Below are 5,448 nucleotides of genomic sequence, written 5' to 3'. Positions count from 1 at the left end.
GCTACCCTGCGTCTTTTTGGAAAGAAAACCCATGCAAGCTCAAGGAGAATACCGTTTTTTTCCATGTATAATGCGCCCCCATGTATACGCACCCTAAAAATGGCATGTTGATGCTGAAAAATATATGGATAATACGCACCCCAATTTTTTTTTTTTTTTTTTTTAAGTCCCAATGATCGTCACACACGCATCTTGGGTGTGGTGAAATTTGTCCTCTGCATTTGACCCATCCCCGTGTGATTTTGATCCATCCCCTGCGGGAGAGGGGAGCAGTGAGCAGCAGCAGCGCCGCGCTCGGGAATCATTTGGTGATCTAACCCCCCAATTCCAACCCTTAATGCGGAGTGCCAAGCAGGGAGGCAATGGGTCCCATTTTTATCGTCTTTGGTATGGTCTTAATTAGGCTGGATGTATTTTTTTTTGTTGGCGTTGATTTCTCCGACTGCCCGTACAGGCACCACCGCGATCAGTTCGTTTAAAATGAAAAGAGGAAAGTGACGTGCGGACATGTGAAAAAGGCGGCGGAAAAAGGTATGGGAGAGAAGTTGAAGAGGAATAGAAACACCCTTGGAAACCAAAACTTGCCCCTCATCATGACTCGGAGCCGCAACAAATGTTTCAGATTTGTGTAGGGTACATTGTGACAGCAAACGAGCAGGTGATCGAGCAAGCGTCTGATACGAGAGCAATGCGTTCGTATGGAGCGTGTTTGAAGTGAACAGCAGAGACAAAAGGAACAAGGCAAAGTGTTGTGAAATAAAATATTACCTGTAATACACATTTTGTTATTTGCTGATTCTATTAAACTATCACATTCATTGTCAGTCAAGAAAAGGACTATTTCCATCGGATCCATAGCGCGCATGCGCAGTGATACTGCCTCCGTATGACGTCCAGTCCACGATGGAGATTAAAAAACAAACAATATTTGACAATAACACAGGTTTCTGTACCTGTCTTTGGTAATGTCACCCTGTCTTTCTGTTCCACGTCTTTGTCGGTCAATTATGTTGTTGGTTTTGTTAGAGAGTTATGTTAGTTTACCAAGTCTGTGTTCCTCCAATGAACCCTGGCCCAAGCTGCACTTGGTCGCCCTGCTCCTTTCCACACTCCATCCGTGACAAGATTTTCTTCAAAAATTGTTGTACCATGATTTTCTTACAAAAAAAAAAAAAGAATTAAAAAATTGTACCCATGTATAATGCGCACCCCAGATTTTAGGACAATAAATTTGTTAAATTTTGCGCATTATACATGGAAAAAAACGGTATACAAACTCCAGCCTGGATTCAAACCTACTGCTTCTACACTGTGAGGTGGCCTATGCTACCACAGTAAAAGTGAAATGTGACTCTTGCCCAGTCTCTTGCATTCAATCTTTCCATTTACCTGTGTATCGTCACTACCAATTGAAAATAAGTAATTTGTCATCCAAATTGAAGCAGCAGTTAACACCCAACAGAGCACACTTGGGTATATATATATTATACCGTTTTTTTCCATGTATAATGCGCCCCCATGTATAATGCGCACCCTAAAAATGGCATGTTGATGCTGGAAAAAAGCCTGTACCCATGTATAATACGCACCCAAATTTTGACTCCTACTTAAGTCCGTAAACGTAAAATTATTTCAGAAAGAAGATCTTTGGGAACAACCGGATGTTATTCTGCCGGTCAGTATCACTGCGCATGCGCTAGCAAACTCGATAGCGAAGAAATGTTTCGGATTTGTGTAGAGTACATTGTGACAGCAAACGAGCAGGTGATCGAGCACGCGTCTGATACGAGAGCATTGTGTTCGTATGGAGCGTGTTTGAAGTGAACAGCAGAGAAGAAAGCACATCTGTAATGGCGGCCTCCTCCTATCCGGATTAAAAAAAAAATAATGTTTTGTACCCATGTATAATGCGCACCCCAGATTTTAGGACAATAAATTAGTTAAATTTTGCGCATTATACATGGAAAAAAATGGTAGTTTTAATAACGAGCAATTTAACAGTCTTATCCATACACAATGACATAGACAAGTTCAGTGACACAAATATTTACTGAGAATAAATAAATTTTTGAGGAAGAAAATGGCTTTTGCAGAGGAACTGTAGTGTTTTGCCATTTGTACGAATTGTTTTGAGAAATGTACTGACTGTTTTGCAAGTTTCAATTCTGATTTGAGAAATGTACCAAAGTCACTGAGAAAAGCCACAGTATTGTTTTGTGTACAGCAGGGGTCTCAAACTCCAGTCCTCAGGGGCCGCATTCCTACATGTTTTCCAAGTTTCCCTCGTTAACGAGGGAAACTTGGAAAACATGTAGGAATGCGGCTCCCGAGGACTGGAGTTTGAGACCCCTGGACTGTACAGCTTTGTAACAGCTGCAGCTGTTGTGAAATTGTTGTATAAATAAAGCGGAGTTGAGTAATTTGAAATTTTCAGCTAAATGAACACACCTGAAAAATCCATCCTTCCATCCATTTTCTGTACCGCTGTATCCCCACGAGGGTTGCGGGCTTGCTGGAGCCTATCCCAGCTGTCATCGGGCAGTAGGCGGGGGACACCCTGAACCGGTTGGCAGCCAATCGCAGGGCACACAGAGACGAACAACCATCCGCACACGCACTCACACCTAGGGGCAATTTGGAGCGCTCAATCAGCCTACCAAGCATGTTTTGGGAGATGTGGGAGGAAACTAAGGGCCCGGAGAAAACCCACGCGGACACGGGGAGAACATGCAAACTCCACACAGGGAGGGCCGGAGGTGGAATCGAACCCGCACCGTACATACTGTGAGGCAGAGGTGCTAGCCAGTGTGCCCAAAATACAAAATATAGCTGCAAACAGTGATAAATGGGATCTCCATTGAGAGTTCAAATAAGTCAGGAGGTGCACCAGTCACCAGTCTGTATAGGTATAGTGCTTGAAGGACATCTGAGTAGCTGGTGTGTATTAATGATTTGTAATTATCTACTTCCAGGAGTCTCACTAATAGAGCTGGACAGTATGTTGTTTTCATACTGATCACTACCAAAATAGATTTCAAACTATTGATACATAAGAACCTACAGAAAAGAGGCTGAATTTGGGTAAATTAATTTTAACATAGAATATTTAACTTTCAATATGTCAAACAGGACAGGGCAGCCAATTGGAGCAAGATGCAGACTTTATTGTTGGGTACATGGAGTGCTAGAGGTTTGGCTGGTCAGGTGTGGCTGGGTTGCAGGGATGCGACTGGTGGGCACGGATGGCAGCGCCACAACGGGTCATCTCCCATAGCGTGACTGGCAGGGTGGTGACTGAAACCAACCTAGGGAAGAACGCAACTGATCAAGAGCGCAGCATGACAAAGTGTAGGTGGGATTCATAGTCTGTACCAAGCAGGTGGTCAATGAGGACCAGCGGCATTTGGAACGTAGTTACAAACGGGCAAGTGATCAAGGGGAGCAGTGAGCAAGGAGTGGTCGAAAACGGGCAAGTGGTCAGGGCAGGCGGCGGGCAGGACCAGAAGGGTCAGAAACGAGCAAAGTCGGCACTGGGAGTCAGACAGGATCGCCGCGGTAGGCTAACAAGTGGCATCACGGGAAAAACTGACCAAAAACAGTTGGGATCACGGGGTTTAAATAGGAGCTACTAACAAGCAGTAACAGGTGCAGGTGATTAACTTGATTGTGTGGACGTGCCTGTGAACGAATGACGTCGATGGAAGGTAACAACTGGATGGCAGGTGATGCAGGCACATGACACAATAAGCGGTCAAAACAACTATGAAATAGTTGAAGTTGCCAATATTAAGATAAGCTATTCATTTATTTGTCCCACACGAGGAAATTACAGTTCACAGCAGTCATAATTTAGAAAATCAAAAAGAAACAAACGGGATTTAAAAAACAGGAGTTTAGAACAGGGGTGGCCAACCAGTCAGACTAAGAGCCACATTTTTTACTGTGTCATCGCAAAGACCCACATCATACACATGAACACACATGAACACGCGCACACACACACACACACACACACGCACACACACACACACACACACACACACACACACACACACATCTGCTCAGCCAAATTTATTGTGACACTATTATGTCACGCACCAACATGATAATGACAAATTGACTCCTACACTACTAAAACCACAGACCAAAGACCACACATTTTCAACAATGAACATTGTGTGCATTGTCTCACACAGACCTCAGTTCAACAAATTCCACAAACAAAAACATAATACGTTTTTTCACTTACTATGTGTGGCGGGACAGACCATTCGTTTTAGTTTGTCGTTTTCAGGAGACAAGATTTCAATAACGTCACTGAGGCATTTTTTAACAAACTCCACTTCATTGTATGGCTTTTTAGCCCGTGCAATGTTCCAAGCCAGTTGAAACAAGAAGTGTGACAGTCTCTGAGTGCTTCGTAATTTTTTTGAAAAACTGTACCTATTTTTCTGCCTGACTTTTCAAAGTGTCCAAACTTGTGCTTGCTGAACATTTGAAGCGTTTAAATGCGCTAATGACGTCCGACATATCAGGCAGAATGGCTTGCCATTGCGTTCAACAAAAAACAACTTTAACTCTGTTAAAAACGTCCTGTGTTGATCGTCATACATTCATTTAGCTGTGCATTTTTTCCTTGCCATTTTGAGAGCGAAATTGACACTCTTCAAATGGGTTTGTCCCTCCTCCTTTGCGGGATTTCACCTCACGCGCATGGGCGTTTGACCAAAATACCATATTGAACTCAAGCGAGGCAAATACGCACGAAAAATAAACACAAATGTTGATATGAAGTAAAAGAGCCGCATGAAACCAGCCAAAGAGCCGCATGCAGCTCGCGAGCCGTGGGTTGGCCACCTCTGGTTTAGAAGATAGAATATAAGTCCATGAGTTTGATGAATGATCCCTAAGATTCACATACATTGTTGGTAGTGGTTATGTTATCTTTAAATTTGATTTGTTGAGCTTCTCGCCGTTGTACTGCGTGTGACTCAAAGAAAGAGTGTGTTGGTGTAAGGATCGGACAGTACAGCCATGTGCAGAGCGACCAGACTTTATTGTGAAAGGGAAGGGGATCGATGGAGGCTGTATTCGCTGAGCGTGGGTGGCTGGATGACAGGACTCTTCTTTTCTTTCTCTTCTCTTCTTTCTTTTTCTCTCTGCTCTGATGCAGACACGGACATGCAGAGGCGTAGCCAGGAATTCTTCCAGTAGGGGCGCGCGCCCACAGGAAAAAAAATCGAACATCACCCACGCCGTTCGCTGATCGCTAAAACAACATCCGGGTCCGGGAGGCAAACGGTGAATGGATAACATCGCGCACATAGAATAGCGCAAGCACATTCGCGCAAGACCGAAAGAAAAAAATGGCATGAAAATGAAGATTCGAAAAAGTTCGGTTTTTTTTTCAACCGGGGCGCAGGGAGTCCTAACCCTGGCGCCGCCCCG

Source organism: Syngnathus typhle, linkage group LG12, assembly GCF_033458585.1.
Source record: "Syngnathus typhle isolate RoL2023-S1 ecotype Sweden linkage group LG12, RoL_Styp_1.0, whole genome shotgun sequence".
Taxonomy (NCBI): Eukaryota; Metazoa; Chordata; class Actinopteri; order Syngnathiformes; family Syngnathidae; genus Syngnathus; species Syngnathus typhle.
The sequence above is the reverse complement of the archived record's forward strand: the minus strand, read 5'-3'. Positions refer to the sequence as shown.